Source organism: Hoplias malabaricus, chromosome 2 (assembly GCF_029633855.1).
Source record: "Hoplias malabaricus isolate fHopMal1 chromosome 2, fHopMal1.hap1, whole genome shotgun sequence".
Lineage (NCBI taxonomy): Eukaryota > Metazoa > Chordata > Actinopteri > Characiformes > Erythrinidae > Hoplias > Hoplias malabaricus.
This window is the reverse complement of record NC_089801.1, coordinates 72,844,564-72,861,613: the sequence shown is the minus strand read 5'-3', so window position 1 is coordinate 72,861,613 and position 17,050 is coordinate 72,844,564. Positions and strand designations below refer to the sequence as shown.

General features: G+C 40.9%; 1 protein-coding gene across 1 annotated transcript in view; it reads right to left on the bottom strand.

Annotated features, from left to right (window-relative positions):
• Positions 1-16,353, bottom strand: part of LOC136687139 (vang-like protein 1) — a 70,968-nt gene extending 54,615 nt beyond the window's left edge. The window contains exon 1 of the mRNA XM_066661406.1: positions 16,222-16,353. The gene's annotated coding sequence lies outside the window, so the exon portion shown is untranslated. The remainder of the gene's footprint in view (positions 1-16,221) is intronic.
• Between the last annotated feature and the right edge of the window lie 697 nt (positions 16,354-17,050).

Below are 17,050 nucleotides of genomic sequence, written 5' to 3'. Positions count from 1 at the left end.
GTCACAAAGTGTGTGAGCAGTATGTGTGCAAATTAATGCGTGTACGGCTGGTTCTGGGTGTGTAAGTACGGGGTGGGGATGTGAAACATTTTTTGGCCTGAGGTAGATTACCAAAGACTAGTCTGTGATGTGCTTGCATGGTACATGTGCACAAATTATGATCATTATGCTGTTTTCAAAGGGGATCTGCAGAGCCAATTAAACAGGGGAGAGCAAGAGGGAGTGGGGGAGAGAGCGAGAGCGAGAGAGAAATGACCTAAAACAGACTGAAGGATCTTTGAGGATGTTCAGCTGTCACTTTAAAGCCGTCTAATGAGTCTTGGTTTATAAAGAGTGCACAGAAATAGAGGATTGCAGACAGACATAAATTAAATTAGTCCTGAACCACATGATACATGCCATTAATTTCAGTCTTTGAGCAGCTTGATGAACAGGCTATAGCTGAATTTGAAAAGGTTAAGGCAGAAACTAACAAGCTGGGCCTTGTTGAAACATTGAGGTGTGCAATGTTTGTACTCTGTGTGTGTGTGTGTGTGTGTGTCTGCTGTTTCTGTTGCAGTCATTCTCACTAGGCTACAATCTGAGGCCTAGTCCAATTTTCCACGCATGTCAAGTTTTCTAAACGAACATATTAACATATTAATGGAGTACTTCACACAGAGTTTAAAACTGACACACTGCAGTGCGGCGTAAAATTTTGTAATTGGATCTAGTTCAATGGATTGTTGATGGATGTGTTAAAAAAAAATTCAACCAACAAACCAGAGCTCTTGTCCAAACAAATGGCAAAACAACTTAACATGTAAAATCTGTGAAAATATCTGGAGGACCATGATGGTGACAGCACAGCGTACTGTTTGAATAAGGCATTGGGTGACGGTGCACCAGGAAGGTACCGTATCCGCTCTAAAGACAACCGAGTCTAATGTAGTTTTGGACCACAAAAGAAAGATACCATTGGACATAAGGCAAACTTGCTTCAGACAAATCTTCAACAACAAACACTTACTGAAAAACACTGTTGTTATTATGTTGTGGTCTTATATCTGGTGACTGTGCAGGCCATGGGAGACGTTCAACTTCACTTTCATGTTCATCAAACCAATCTTTCACCAGTCTCGCTGTGTGTGTTGGTGCATTGTCGTCCTGATACACGGCACCGCCTTCAGGACACAATGTTTGAACCATTGGATGCACATGGTCTTACTGGTGCAATGTGCAGTTAATGAAGATTGTCCACCAGGCTGCTCCAATTTAGCCATGAAACCTCCCACACTAAAATGACAGGGGTTTCAGTTTCATTGTCCAACCCCTGTATGTATGTTCATTTCAAGGAGTTAATATTGGAACAAACAGATACATCTTTTAAGGCTTTAATCCCCTGCTTATAAAGTCAAACAACATAAACAAAGCAATATTTTCATCAGCATCAAATCGTAATACTATATCTCCTCATCTACCTTCAAACACAATTGTGGTTTCATCTAAAAGATTAGAATCAACATTTCAGTCATTTCCCTGGTGATTCATTAATATATGAGTAACAGAATTCTTATATGTTCTGACTTCTAAGGGTTAAATATTTTTGCAGCTTTTCTGCCAAAGAATTGACTAAGAATCAAATGCCAACAGGCGTGTGACATGCGGTGAGCGGTCTGGCTAGCCCCTCCTGCTCCAAGTGCTGTCACACATCTGTCATAGCTCCAAAACTCAAATTGTGTGACTCATTCTGTCCCCTAACACACACCAAAATGACATGACAATTGGGAGAAATGACAGAATTTGGTCTGTTCTCCAGCTGTCATCATTTTTATTCTGTGCTATCGTCTCCTGATAATAGCCCAACTAATTACGATAGCACTGTAAATGCTGCTCAGACCAAAGAGTTTGGCATTAGTCGCACTACAGAAGTGACATTTGACACTCCATGATGACATTTCTAACAATAGCCTATAAAACAAATAAACGTACTGCCTACAAGGCATGCATTGTTACTAATGACCTCTGTGAAACTAATTGGTAACATGATGCATGATAAATCTATTAACACTGCGGCACCATGGGCCCAAATGTGGTAACGTGATAACCCACACAGGGAAGACAACAAACAAAGCTGGGGGCTTCGATTAAAAAGAGCTGTTGTGCTTAGCCTTGTTTATGCTAAGGACACATAAAAGCAATGCCTGAAGGGCAGATGACTGAAACCATGAGACTCAGACTTCAGCATGCAGACCGAGTGGAGAGTGGAACACAGGTACGATGCTTTTCCACTGCATGGAACCTACTCAGCTCAGCTCTTTTGCTTTTCCACAAGCCAAAGAAGGTACAAAATGTGACGTGTAAACCTCGCAGATAGACCTGTTGTGATTATATTTTACTTCAGTCCCAACAAACAGAATATCAGTTACGTGTATTTCTTAACCAACGGTGGCTTTAAAAAGTGCCAATAAAACAAACCTGAGAAGTCATCTGCGGATCCACCACCGCAGTTCGCTGAACTTGGGAAGACAATGGCATCAACAGATTCTTCCCGGCAGTTGGCCATTCCGGAGGCTCTCGGACGAGTATCTTAGACTACGTTCACACAACAGATAAGTGACCAATTCTGATTTTTTAAACTGAGCCACACGCACAAGGCGCTGACCAGAAGGAAATGTCCGTCTGTTTCACTTTCCGTCTGTCTGCACTTTCATTTTTTAAATGAAGGACTGGGACCGGACTGGTGTTTTACTGCAGCGCTGTGCCACAAAACCTCCCTTTTCTTTTTTCCAAACAGACCAAATAATTAAAGACTCTATTGAATATTAAAACGTGAACTGATTTTTCTTTCATTCCAAGCGCAGATTTCCCGGGTCTCTCATGAACACGAGTCTCAAAAGAGAAGACGACGAGCACAGACATAATAAGTTTAATATTTCCAGGAGCCACATATATACAGCTTCATACACAAACAATATCAAACTGATATAGAACGACTAAAAAATGTCTTCTCGTTTGTTGTATTTTTAAAAAACCCACCTTTATACAAATTTCCACGAGCCTGGTTTCAGGAGTTTCACAGGTTTTTCGTTTCCCAGTATTTTTTACAAAACAGAACTCCTTTCCACTTCCTAAACACCTCAATTTAAAATGAAAAAAAAAAAAAGCTTTGGATCATAGTCCGGAGACTATTCTCAGCAGCCGAAGTGACATAAAAGTCACATGAATTTCGACCTGGCCGTTCAGACCGAGTCGAATTTCCACAGATGGACAGGGATCATTTGAAATGTGGCCCAAATCTGACGTGAAAAAGTCAGATTCAATGTGATTTGTGCTGTTCACACAGCCACATGAACGGCATATCCGTGTCACGTATGACTGGGCCTCTTTACCCACTGTGTGAACGTAGCCTTAGCGTGCCTCACCCAGAATACGCAGAGCCAGTACATAACCGATGTTTAAGACATAGCACATTTCATTTGATTTGCTTATTTTAAGAATTTGCAAATATCGTTTTCAAACATTCAATTTTTTTTTTTAATAAAAAGGACTTTTATGACAAATAATCGTCCGTTACAATTTCACAATTGTGACAGCCCTAGCTAGGACGCTCATGGCCTAGCGTTGGTGTTTTCATACATTACACTACACTAACTGTGTATGCTACTTGACTGTTGACCATTGTCAGTGGTTAAAACATATACTGAAGTAATATAACATTTAACAGAAGTAAATGTTTTGCCACATTTGTTTCTGAATATTCTACTCTGCTTTTATTTGTCTCATGAAACCTACAGTGTCCAGCTACTGTAAGTCAGCTTTGGCTAAAACATGAACCATGGCATTAAGATTTATTTGGCTTGAGTTTTTCTTATATTTCTGCACTTAATTATGAACAGGAATAGGACATATTTCTAGTGCTGTGTTCGAAATGGCTCCCTATCCACTTTTCTCCGTATTACTCATTAGAAAGGTCTTTAAAAGAATTTAAATCCTATTCAATTTAAATCTCAATTACTTGTATGACTAATAATATTCCGTTAAAATTTCATGATCGTGACAGCCCTACTCGCAGAGAGCCCAGAGAGACCTGTCGATCACCACGAACCGCAGAGCTCCAGCGAAAACTGTCCACTTAAATATTTCTCAACTTACAGCAGAGGTCACATTTGAATTTATCCAACTCATGACGGCAGCTTGTAACATTACCCTGTGTGTTGAAGAGGTTGAAAGGCCCTTTGGATCGACAAAAAACAAGGAAATCGATCTGTAAGAACTGTCCAGAGAGACCATGTTCAGCCCAGTGTTCATTCCAAAAAACAAAAACACGTGAATACACAGAGAATCAAGCATGTCTAATTTAACTGCCACCATCGGTGTGGTTTTCAAAGACTGAGGACTTAGCAATGACACCAGCTCCATTTTGTGCACTAGTGGAATAGCGAGTGGAGCAGTGCTGATCCCATGCAGTAGAAAAGCACCATTAATGAAGGGGTTTAAGGAAGTTTTCAACTGACATTTGCATGTTTTGACAACAAATGTATTCCTAAATGTCTAATGTTGCACGGTTGGACAAACATTGACCAAAGCCCCAATCTACCCAAGAGCACATTCGGTGAAACTTTTCTTTTTTTTAAAAAACAATATTTAGATTGTGTAATTCATTTCAATTGAACATTTATATTCCAGTAAAGAGTGTTTAATATTTACGTAAGTTTAAGCTAATATTCATCATTGACATTTCCAATTAGGGCTGGGCATTTAATCGAAAACCAACATTCAGAACTTCTTATCAACATACTCTTGTCTATATCAATTATATCGATTATTTTTATTCAGTTTTGTCCCCACTGTGTGTTCGTGTACTGTCCCTTTAACACCACGCTACCAAGCTGTAGTCGTGATTCTGCCCCCTATCTGCCACATGAAAGCAACCTAAACGCTGAGGCCGACCAAGTGACTCGTGCAGCTCGTACCAAAGAATAACACACCATCTGTGGTTTGGACGTGCTGAGTTCTGACTATAACTATTACGACACTGAACAAAAAGAAGTAAAATGTAAATGTGTTTCAGCGACCAAAGCACCAACACACCATATATAAACAGTGCTCTAAAGACAAGAGAGGAACAATTTCCCAGCGGCATTAGAAAAAAAGTCCCATATTTAATACTAGAGAATTTTTACAGCACAATCCTCGTCACTGAACTATGACGGTCAAAAATATAAAAAAACCAATATAATCGGTTATTAATCGTAATCGTGGTAAAATGTACAATTAATCGTGATATTGATTTTGCGCTCCTATCGCCCAGCGCTAGTGTTGCAGAACTTTATGCTGTACACACACTGTTACGAGGAGGTGAATGTGGTGTTGCTTTGAATGTTCTGGAAAGTTTGTCCAACTTAGTGACAGCAACAAGGAAAAAAGAACATAAAGGAAAGTGACAAGGCACACTGGGAACGGGTAGGTTAATTAAAGAGACAGTGAAAGACAGTAGGATAAAAGAACAAGAGAGAGTGGGAGGTAGAAAGAAAAAGAAAGTGAAAGGAACCCTGACTCCCAGTAGTAACAGTTGCTGCTCTCTGCCTTTTTCCCCTCCACTGCTGGCGTTTAAGTCCTCCTCAGAGATTAGCTCTGCTTTCAGGGTGGGAGGGGGAGTGGATCTCAGCATGCTCTTTGAAGAAAATGCCTTTGCTCCTACCCAGTAAGTAGCATGTGTGGTGTGCGTGCATTTGAAAGCATGCTTTACCCGCTGAATTTCAATGGGGAATCTCAGTGTCCAGGAAATAATTTTCCCTTTCTTCCCTCCACCCCGCCCCTTCTCCTTGTGTCTGCTCCACTGTGACGCCGGCAGCCATAGATCCTGACTGAGATTACAGTAATGAGGATCGGTTGCATCCATCCGGAGGGATGGTATGAGCGTGTGTGCGCACGTCTAGGGACAGTGCGGGTGATGGGGGCGGGGCGGCACAGAGGACTTCCACTAAGCTCTGTTCCATACATCAACCACTTTAACCCCAAATTCCCATAGCAAGTCATGTTACACAGAACATCACACACATACTTCACAGAACTGCACAGCAGAAGATAAGCTTCTCTATATCAATCTCTTTTATAATCTCATAAAGCTAAATAACATACTGCTGCTGGAGTATAGCTGTCTGATACCGACAAAAGGACTGCCTGAGACAAAACGCCATATAGTAATAGTACACATACACTTCCCAATATATTAAAAACATGCTTTGAGTATGCTTTATCATGTGCCATGATTACGATAGCATTTACTAAAGAATGGATTTGCAGCTTGATGCAAAGGACAGCTTGAAATGAAATGTGCAGCTATAATTAAACTACGGATACTGGAAGCCTGTGCTAGCATTTCTCCTGCGGTGTTGCTATCAGTGTGTGAAGAGTGGGAGAAGAGGGTTGCATTGACAATCCAACACAATGGGCAGCACTTTGAACACATTTTATAAAGTGGTCAGAAACTTGTAAATAACTCATGAAGGAATAAAGTTACGTTAAAAACAAGCACACCATTGTTTTTCTTGTGAAATTCCCAATATGTTTGATGTGTCACATGACCCTCTTCCCATTGAAAAACAAAAGTTGGATCCAAAATGGCCACCATGGTCACCACCCTTCTTGAAAAGTTTCCCCCCTCCCATATACTAATGTGCCACAAACATTTTATTAAGGTGTATCCATATAAATGGCCCACCCTGTACAACAGTCCCAGACTCGCTCCTCTAAACATTAGACAACGGTTGCTCTGTGTGAATATGAAAGTGACCGTCAGAAATATAGCAGAGCTCAAGTGGTAATATGATGTTGTAACACGAGTTCTGTTGCTGTTGGAACAAAACCTTGTATCGCCATTTCAGACAATGTGAAATTATTTCCACCTTCATTTTACATTGTGTGAATTTATATTTCGTGGCCTTTTAACGCAAAACATCTTTGTCCTGCTGTGATGAAATATGAAAAAATTCTTAAAAATAATTCAAAATCTGTATTCAAATGATAACCAAAATATATAACTTACAGCAGTTGTTCGTAATCTCTCTGTGAAGCTGCAGCTCTGTTTTTTATTATGAATTATGTCTTTTAAGACAAAATATTAGAAACAAAAAAGACAAGAAATATGAGCTGAATCCCTTGTGACAGCCTGAAGTGGGGTGAAGTACTACTTTACCACTTTAGAACCACTCTCACCACATCCGTCCATCCACTCCAACGTTTCAAAGGATTATGCAAATACTCATTAATAACAACTTGGACCACAAGGGATTAAAAACAGCATCTTCTGAGTCAAAACATTTAAATCCAGAAAATTTCACTCTCACGTTTCTGACTCTGTTAACACAAACATGCTTGAGATTGGTCGGGATGCTCATCTGCATACTGCGGTGATTTTACGGCCGTGGAAAAGGCTGCTCGGTAATGAGAAGGCTATCGGCACTGACGTGCTGTAAATCTAGCTGCCGCCACAGTATCTGTGTAACTTGCAGCCTTCCGCCAGTTAATTAAACTGCAGTGAGAGGTTTATGACTGAGGAGCAGACTAAAGATGTTGAGATCAGAGGCCATGTTTATAAAGGATTTGTGAGAACTGTTTCTGGATCAGATTGGCATTTTAGCTCATGGGAAGAGTGGAAACCGGTCCCAGATCAGGACAGAAAAAAGAGAAGGATTTAAGGATCAGGACTTCATCTGCTGCACTAGATGGGTAATAAGTAGCTACTATTATGAGTCTAAGGGTGGCACGTAGTGTCACAGTCAGCGACCTGGAGGTTGTGGGTTCGAGTCCTGCTCTGGGTGACTGCCTGTTTGGTGTGTTCTCCCCGTGTCTGGGTGGGTTTCCTCTGGGTGACTGTCTGTGAGGTGTGTGGTGTGTTCTCTCTGTGTCTGCGTGGGTTTCCTCCGGGTGACTGTCTGTGAGGAGTGTGGTGTGTTCTCCCTGTGTCTGCCTGGGTTTCCTCTGGGTGACTGTCTGTGAGGTGTGTGGTGTGTTCTCTCTGTGTCTGCGTGGGTTTCCTCCGGGTGACTGTCTGTGAGGAGTGTGGTGTGTTCTCCCTGTGTCTGCCTGGGTTTCCTCTGGGTGACTGTCTGTGAGAAGTGTGGTGTGTTCTCCCTGTGTCCGCGTAGGTTTCCTCCGGTTTCCTCCCACGCTCCAAAAACGCACGTTGGTAGGTGGATTGAAGACTCAAAAGTGTCCATAGGTCAGAGTGTGTGAGTGAATGTGTTGCACTGTGAAGGACTGGCGCCCCCTCCAGGGTGTATTCCCACCCTGCGCTCAAAGATTCCAGGTAGGCTCTGGATCCACCGCGACCCTGAACCGGATAATGTTTACAGATAATGAATGAATATTATGAGTCTAGATGAAACAGAAAACCCAAGAACAAATGGGTTTATGATAACATAACCCCTCGCAATAAATTTAATTTGCATAGCACACAGTGTATGGTTGAAATGACATAAATCCACTTGAACTTGAGGCACAAAATCAAAAAGAGAAACTGAGGACAGACAGAAACCATCCATCTCTAAACACCTTATACAGAGACTTGTGCCTGAATGCAATCAAATCATCATTAAAAACGTAGTCAAATGAGCAGAGGAGCAGGGACGAATCTGCTTTTTTGTAAAGTTGTTAAAAAACAAAAAGAAATAAGATCAGTGCATGGTTAAATGTAAACAAATCCTGTACACAACATTGCAATGGAAAGTGAGAATCATGTCGTTAAGTAAACGACCAAATGGCAGAGAGACCAACTTTTAAAAAATGCCTTTGCGGCATTCCAGTCCGCGGCAACAGTGCCACGGAGTGCTCCCTTTTGTCCTCAAGTTGAATCAGCTGAAATTCTCCATTCCCAGTGTTCTCTCCTAGAAACAACTTTGTTGTGGATGCCATCCTTTTCACCATGCAAGCTGAGAGCCATTATTTTCACCATGTGACATTCGTTTTCATTGAAGTCCAAAGAGAAAAAAACATGCCTGTACTTTTTACTTTTTAACATTTGTACTATTAGAGTTTAACATTTGTACTATTACAGCAAGATCGTTTAAATAGTCTGTCTGCTGTTTATCTGTCTCTCTAAAGCTCTCACAAAGACCTCCAATAAAGCAAACATTCCTATCTGTAATACAGCCTCAATTTTATGATATCCTGTACAGAGAAGGACTTTCAGCTAAAAGCAAATTAAACTGATTCTGTGAAAAACATCTCCCGCCTCTTCACAAAGCTGTATTTAAAACGTTGCCTGTCCTAACCTCCCTACCCACCCGCTGAATGCTGTTGTTGTGCTCCAGTGCAAAACACTTGACCCCAAGCTTCTGTAACATGGCACCTCACCCCCACCCCCCCTTGCTCTAGCACAACTGTCTTGAAAAAGAGCAAGCTTCTTTTTTTTTGCCATGACCTACAGGGGTGCATGCCAGCGTTAAGTGTCCTGTGATAGAGCTGAGTGCCTCTCATACCGGCACCCAAGCACCCGTATCAAATCACTCCCCTACACTTACCCACACTCAATTACACATGGGAGTTTAATACACACAGGTCAGGTCAGCTGAATAAAAACAGACGCACTTAAAAAAATAAATAAATAATGATATTTAAATAACATTCCCAATCCTTTCCTTTTGGTCTTAATTGCGTGTTTCATCACAGACCTTCTAAGAAATATCATCCCCAGAAATAAACAAAAGAGAGAAGACAAAACAGGCAATGCTTTCTAAGCACCACTTAATGGACCTCCATGAATATTCCACATTATTTTAGTTACTGACAGATATAAGTATGAATTAAAATGAAAATAGCTGCTTAATTTGCTTTAAAGCTGACAATTGTATTAAATTGACGGAAAAACCCCAGCTCTCTACGGAAATTCTTGAACGCAACCGTGACGTCACTGGTGGACAACAGCTGAACAACGCCGCGGTAAAACACCGTTATGACTGACTGTTATGACAGTATCTAGCTAAATAACCAACATTATTCATGACAATAGCCTAGCAATAAGCTAAACTCAAATGTAGAGGTACCGTTATTCTTGTAAATGTGATTGAAGTCAAACTCGAATTCACTATAACACTATAAACCTCCGTAATGCAGCTACGTAGCCGAGTATAATCTGAGCCACCGAGCTTAGCAAGTCAAGCTAACGTTAACCAACACCAACTAAAACAGGCAGAGTAAGTGTACTTACCCTGTTTACCTCCATGTTACAGAGGCTCTTGAACACCTTTCGTTGGTGTCCTTACTTGCCCATATTGTTGGAAAAGCGCCAGTGAAATGAGCTACAGATAACAGAGTCGTCCTTTCCAAAGTGCCCGTTTAAAGTTGACAAATTTAGTCCATTTTCTGGATATTTTGGGATGTTGTCCACCATCTACATCACAGGCAAGACACCTATTAGAGTTTCCGAACACTGTTTGGGGGGGGGGGGGGGGGGGGGGCAACGTTTTTTTTTAACCTTATTCCTTGAATTAGTAAGAAATAACATGTTTTCTGACTATCAATAAACACAAATTAGGAACTCAAATTCCACTGTATTTGTTTGTTTGACACTTTCATAGAGCTGGTGCTTAGCCTTTAAGAGAGAATTTACCTCTGTACACTACACAACAGTGAAACATATTAGAAATGCCATGCTTTTGGTTCAAAGGCATATTATGTGACTTTAGGAAGGTGCAAATTTGACACAGAGAGATTATTTGAGTGATCTCATGGAAATCTAAAAAAATATTTTTTCCACGTTTACACAGTTCTCTGGAGTCTAAAATGACTGGGACATGCTTTGGTCAAAATCCCACACTGATTTAAAAACACAGCACTTTTCTCCCCCTGTATAAACAGAACGACCTGTTTCAGCACCTTTTGCATTAAATGAGAATGAGCCACAGCTCAGTTCAGAGTGAGGGGCTAGGAGGAAAAGCTTTGGATTTTAGACATGTACACCTCTTTCTCATTGGGTTTGTTTTGCTCGGTTTAACCTCGTCTTTGAGCTCTCACATAAACAAAGGTCTAGTGCTGTGATTGGAAGGACTCGGACAAAAAAAGCGGGTCAATTCTAAAGTGCCTGCTATCTACGAAACATACAGCACAAAATCAGAACAGCTTGTTTTCAGAAACAGGCACTGGTAGGAGATTCAGACCCCTAAACTCATAAGCAACAGCATCCAAAAAGTGATTTTACCACCCCACCCCCCCTATACCCCATTTAAAACAGATCAATGGTCATTGGATATGAGATTGGATTTTGTTTGACTTGAGGAAACAAACTTTTTGGTCAAACTGTATAGAACATGAAAACCAACCCCCCCAAAAAATATTCATCTACTGACTACAGATTCAATGCCTATTCTCACATCAAACCTTGACCAAACATGCATCATAATGGGAAAAGCCTGGAAGAGTAATCAGACAATTTATGCTCCTAAATAACTTCTCCAAAGAGTCTCATTAATGAATCTGATCAACAAAGGAAGGCAAAATGCAGCACAAGTCGCTTACTTATGGTTATATACAGTCTTCTCAATTATACTTGCACTTGCAGAGCCAGAGGAACTAGTTGTTCTTGCCTAAGGAATTCTAAATTATATATAGCTTCAATACTCAGTGCAGAAACCACCAAAGAGATACTGGTAGAAAAGGGACTCCTTTAAATGAACCAAATTAAAACATAATGAATACTTGGCTGCATGAGCCAATTCTGTAGTTCTGTAATTCTCAGCTCAGTGCATGACTGAAAACTTTCAGATTCATTAGAAGAGGAACGTACCAAATGTTAAGGTGACATGACCGGCCACGTTACACACGAACCAATGGAGTCAACCACAGTCCCAAAACATAACTGTAATGAGTAGGAGGTGAGAAATGTTACATTTTAGGCTGGGAAAAAAAAAAGACATGTATTCAGCTGCAATCATCAGGAGTTAAACCTAATCCTCTTACAAACAGTAAAGGATGATGAAAACCAATACGGATTAATAGGGTTAACCAGATGTGGGAGAAGGTCAGGGAGAGTGTAAGGATGACAAACGGGATTTATAGATGAAAATGCTATCAAGCTCTTTGACAGTATGTGCTCTTCCTAACACTTAACAGGACATTTCTCAAAATTTATTGCTGTGCTTCCAAAATAATAAACTCTGCAATTAAAATCTGCTTTGTTCTATGTTATAAACACCATTATTGAAAATGCACTGTCTGATTTAGTTAGCATTTCATCAAAATGTTCAGTCAGGTGGAATACATTAAGAAAATGGTGATCCTGAAATTCACTGGAAACATGCCAGACTTTTCCAAAGCACATCATGTTTATTTTCTTATATCCGTTCCATCATTTCCCCCCCCATGAGTAAACATCCTCCCATAATCACCTGCCACACCCTTTATGAAAACATTCCAGAACACTTCCAGGAGCCTTCCATGTGGCTTCAAAAGGGGAGCATCTGAAAATGTTCTTTACACGAGAACGTTTTCACAGCACTCTACTACTACTACTACCACTACTGCTAATGATAATAATGCTACAAACCTTAAAGAACACCTCTAAATCATAGCCATCTCTCAGGTCTAATTAATACTGGGTGGCATTAGTAGTAAAACTAAGGTTACAATGAAACCTAAATTTGTCTTTAATTACTCTCACGAAGCTGCTGAGCTCTGTTTTTTGAGCAGCGCAGAATATTTGGCACGAAAATTCATAAAGAGCATTTGAACAAGACAAAAACTAACAAAGCTGCCCACAATTAAGGAGGATTTGAATTTAATCTGCATCACAATCATTAGCAGCGCTTCATCAAGCGTATGCAAAACGACTCAGTAAACATCTAGACAAAACAACTGTCGATCCCTCTGCCCAGAGCGGGAAACACTAGTAACAGGATGACAACAAAAGAAACAAAGGACACAAGCCTCATAACAGAGGAGATGGAAACGCAAAGGCGGAGGAGGCAATCGATTCGCTGTGCTTTGGTATTCTGCTGACAATTCGGGGGAATGTACTGCGCAAAAAGAAAAAAACCCATTCATGAACATTCAAATCAGGATTGCATTACAACACACAATCTCAGATTTAATCTTTATGCCCTTATATCGCAGAACGATAGCAAGAGAGCAGCCAGTGCAAACCTGAGTGTGATGAACAATAGGCTGATTTCTCTGAAATAATAAACCATATTAATAAATTAATGTGTGTGTGTTCTGTGGCACCAATCACAGTGAAGGAAGCCTAAGAGGAATTTTCATTGACTTGGAGACTGTTCCTGTTTGGATGCCAACATTGTGGGTGCCACTAAACCAGACATGTGGAATCAAGACCTCAACACAGGGGGATAAGGCTAGAGCGAGAGAGTGAGAGTGAGAGAGAGAAAGCAGAGACAAATCACTATGGAACACAAAAGAAAAGGCATTGGCTCTCTTCCAACAAGAACTTACAACATCTCTGGCTCCAGAGTGTCCATGAGACCAAACTCACACAAACAAAGAGAAAGGAAGCGACAGGGTGAAAGGACATATATAACCAACAGAAACATCTAGGGAGAGCATTTCTTATATTTCTGTAGAGCATTTATAAGCTATACAACATACTAAAAAAAAAGTTCAAACAAACATGAAGTGTTCTGCAAATCTCTAAAGCCTGCCTGCATGTTTGAAACCGGTCGAATGTGCTGAAGAAGCCCCAGTGTATGTATACGGGTAACAAAAACAAAGGGTCTCTCCGGTATGCTAGGCTTATCCTATTTGTTCTCAGCTGAGAAAAGGCATCTGGAGGTTTTTAGAGGACTAAAGCCCTATTCTAATTAGTTTTACCTGTGGACGTGGGGGGTAAAGTAATTATTACCCGAGTATCTCAGTAGCTTTAATCCCGTCCAAAGAGACCATTTCAGTCATTTTCCCGGAGTGCCCGCTCACGTTTCAGGAAAGATTCCCAAGCTTTTACCTATTGTTAAATGAGCAGTAAAAATGACATATACTAATCCTGTCCGAATAGGTCTTAAGTAAATATCGAGGTGAGGAGTTTGCTCTATATTTTTGCTGTAGATGGAACTCACTCTAAGTTAAACTTACAAACAACAGTCATATCTTCCCCTCGAACAAACTGTTCCACCTTAAAAGATTAGAAGCTTCTGAATGTAACAAACAAGAGAACAGCATTTCCCCGCAATTGCTGATGTTGCCTTTAAAAACACAGTGCATCAAAGGAATACGTACTTAAAGAATCCTCATCTGGACCTTTTATTGTTAGTAAACACTATGTATGGCTGAGGCAAAGCCAGGAAAGGGCAGGCTTTGAGGGTGTATGAGGCTCTTGGGAATCACATGGCCACTCAAAATGAAGTGAACCGAATTAATAGCATGCAACTTCAATAGCATTTTTCACTCCCTTGCATTAGTAAGAAGCATGAGGCACATTCACTGAAAAACAACCAGTAAGGAGCATGCCTAAGAAGTGATTCTTACGACATTCCTCTAAGTCAGAGGTGATGCTCAGTTTCTTTTGATAAAGGTTTGACAGATCTGCTCACCAGGCAAAAACACTGAGGGCTATTTTAGTAATACATGGGCACAGACCCGTTATAGCACTGCGCCCAAAGACGGCAAGCCTCACAGAACACACACACTCCTCTGAGAGATGATTACCTCTGGAACATGAATTCATTTACTTCATTCTCAAAAGGATACAGATTAGAAAGGTTCTGTTCATAGCAGAGCATGACAGGTGAGAGGCACTCGTTTTTCTATATGGCAGGAAGAATCAGGGCCTTCAAATCCCATGCGTACCCCAAGCGTAATAATCACACGTTTGCCTTGCCGTCAGATTCCCCGCTCAGACAAAAACTATATAATTGACGGTGTTGAATTATTCATTGAGCGGCAGGGAAGAAAACCGTACTCTCCTGAAGAGACAAGCGTTTTTTTCCCCCTCCGCTTTGGTGCTAGGGCGTGCTTTACCACAAAAAGCGAATATCAATGTTCAGCTTTTCTCAACTTAAGACTGCAACCTTTTGAGAGTGCGAACAAAGAAGAAGAAGAAAAAAAATAAATCAGGCAAACGTACTGTGAAAGATGCCCAATGTTGTCTTTTAAAGAATAAAGAGATTAAAGTGGGATTGATGGTCAGGTAAATCACAGGTGTAAAGGTTCATCCATTTTATTTAAGCACAGCTGAGATCACGCATCTTGAGAAAGAATTAAAAGGCACAGCCTGCCCTGAGGGCCTCAACAGGTAAGACACTGACCCTACCGCTGGGATTCCACGGGATCTCTCAGAACAGGCGTCTCAAGTGTGTTATCTGCCTTGTTGTTCATCACAACAAAGCAGCAATACTAAGATATCTGAAAACGATTAACTTGATGTGTAACAAACATTTACAAAAGAATATCTAGCTCTGAAATCTGTAAATCAGTTCCTTGTTTATTAAGATATTCAAAAGCAATCCGCCATAACAGAGTGGGGAGTGGGGAGTGTGTGTGTGTGGGGGGGGGGGGGTGACCACAAATTCAAGAATGGGGAAATAACATAATACCCAGCCTTGACTGACAAATTGTGTTTGTACATCGCTAAAAACACTGGCACATTAACAATGCATTATATTTAAAGCAAATCCAAACAGGTTTTAAAATCCGAACCATCAACTCTCTACTTACAGCTTGTGGCTGGAATTCACCTCGTTCACCAACCAAAGCAGGACCGTGAAGAATGTTTGTTTAGAAACCTTTCTTTCTGCATTTGAAAGCAGACTGGGGCCAACCGGCTCAGGTCCACTTATCTGCTGTGAACCAGGGTTCAAATGCCATTAATAACAGACCTACAAAAGCCTTAAATCACTACTATTTTCACTAACAGTGGCAAATGTGGCACAGCTTGTGCACTGCAATCTAGGTACCAATGACACAATACAATGTGTTGGCATCAGGTCATTAGCAGAAATAATGAAACATACACAAACAGCTGTAAACAGCACACACTCAGTTTTTGTGCATGTATCTACGTGCAGTGTAAAAGACTGTAGTTTCTATCACAATCCTTGTAAAAGCCTTGTCACTGACTGTTATTCCACATCAGCTCCCTTACGTCTCCTCACACGTTGAAGCTCAATAAGTCTTACATGAGTAAGACACTGTATTGTATTTGACTGTACTGACTACTGAAAAACCCCTCAGTTGACACTTAAGTTCTGAGCTGTCGTGGAGTCTGTTCGCCAACTCCCTACCCACCCAACCTACCTGTAGCCTCCCACAGCCGGAATCAATGGCGGACACGGTAGGAAACTCCCTGGTCTCCCCCAGGCCTAAAAGCTGATAGAAAACGCGACTAACCGGTAGAGGCAGACGGTGGAAATGTGGCTTTGGAGCAATAAAAACCTGCACAAACAGGGGGAGACCGAACGAAACCAGGCTTGAGTTGATTTCCCACTCGAATTGTCCGTTCCACCTTAAATGGTGCAGCGTTTACATTCTACACCCTGTACATATACAAGAAGATATCGCCTACAATTTAAGGTGGACCGGAAAATTCGATAAGACGCTAAGTTCAGTACTAAAAAAAAAGACTCTAGAAACGATGATTCAACAGATTTAAAAAACATACTTAAAATGAACCAATAAAAAAATCCTAACACGTCTTGTTTAACTCAAAAGCTTTATTTCATTAAAAAAATTAAGTGACTTAAATTAAAATAAAATAAAAACAAGCCAAGTATTTGAATGTTGCCCTTTCCATTGTGTGCGATATACACCTTTTCTCAACGGCGTCTCAACGGTTCCCGCTGAAAGAAGAACGGGTCAAAACCCTTCCCAGCATCATCCACAGGGTCTCCCCCCGAACACAGTGTTTCAAACCACCCTCAGAGACAGTGATAGTGTCCAAGTAGATACACGAAGAAGTGCTGGAGCCGACAGTTGGAGAAACTTGCGCTCAAACTCCTTTATTTTCCAGAAAGTATTCATTTTAGCTAGTTCGTCCGTAGCCTATAACGTTTACAGAAACCGGTCAGACGAACAAACAAACACGCACAACAAAGTCAGGCTCTTAAAAAAATCTGATAGAGTGTGT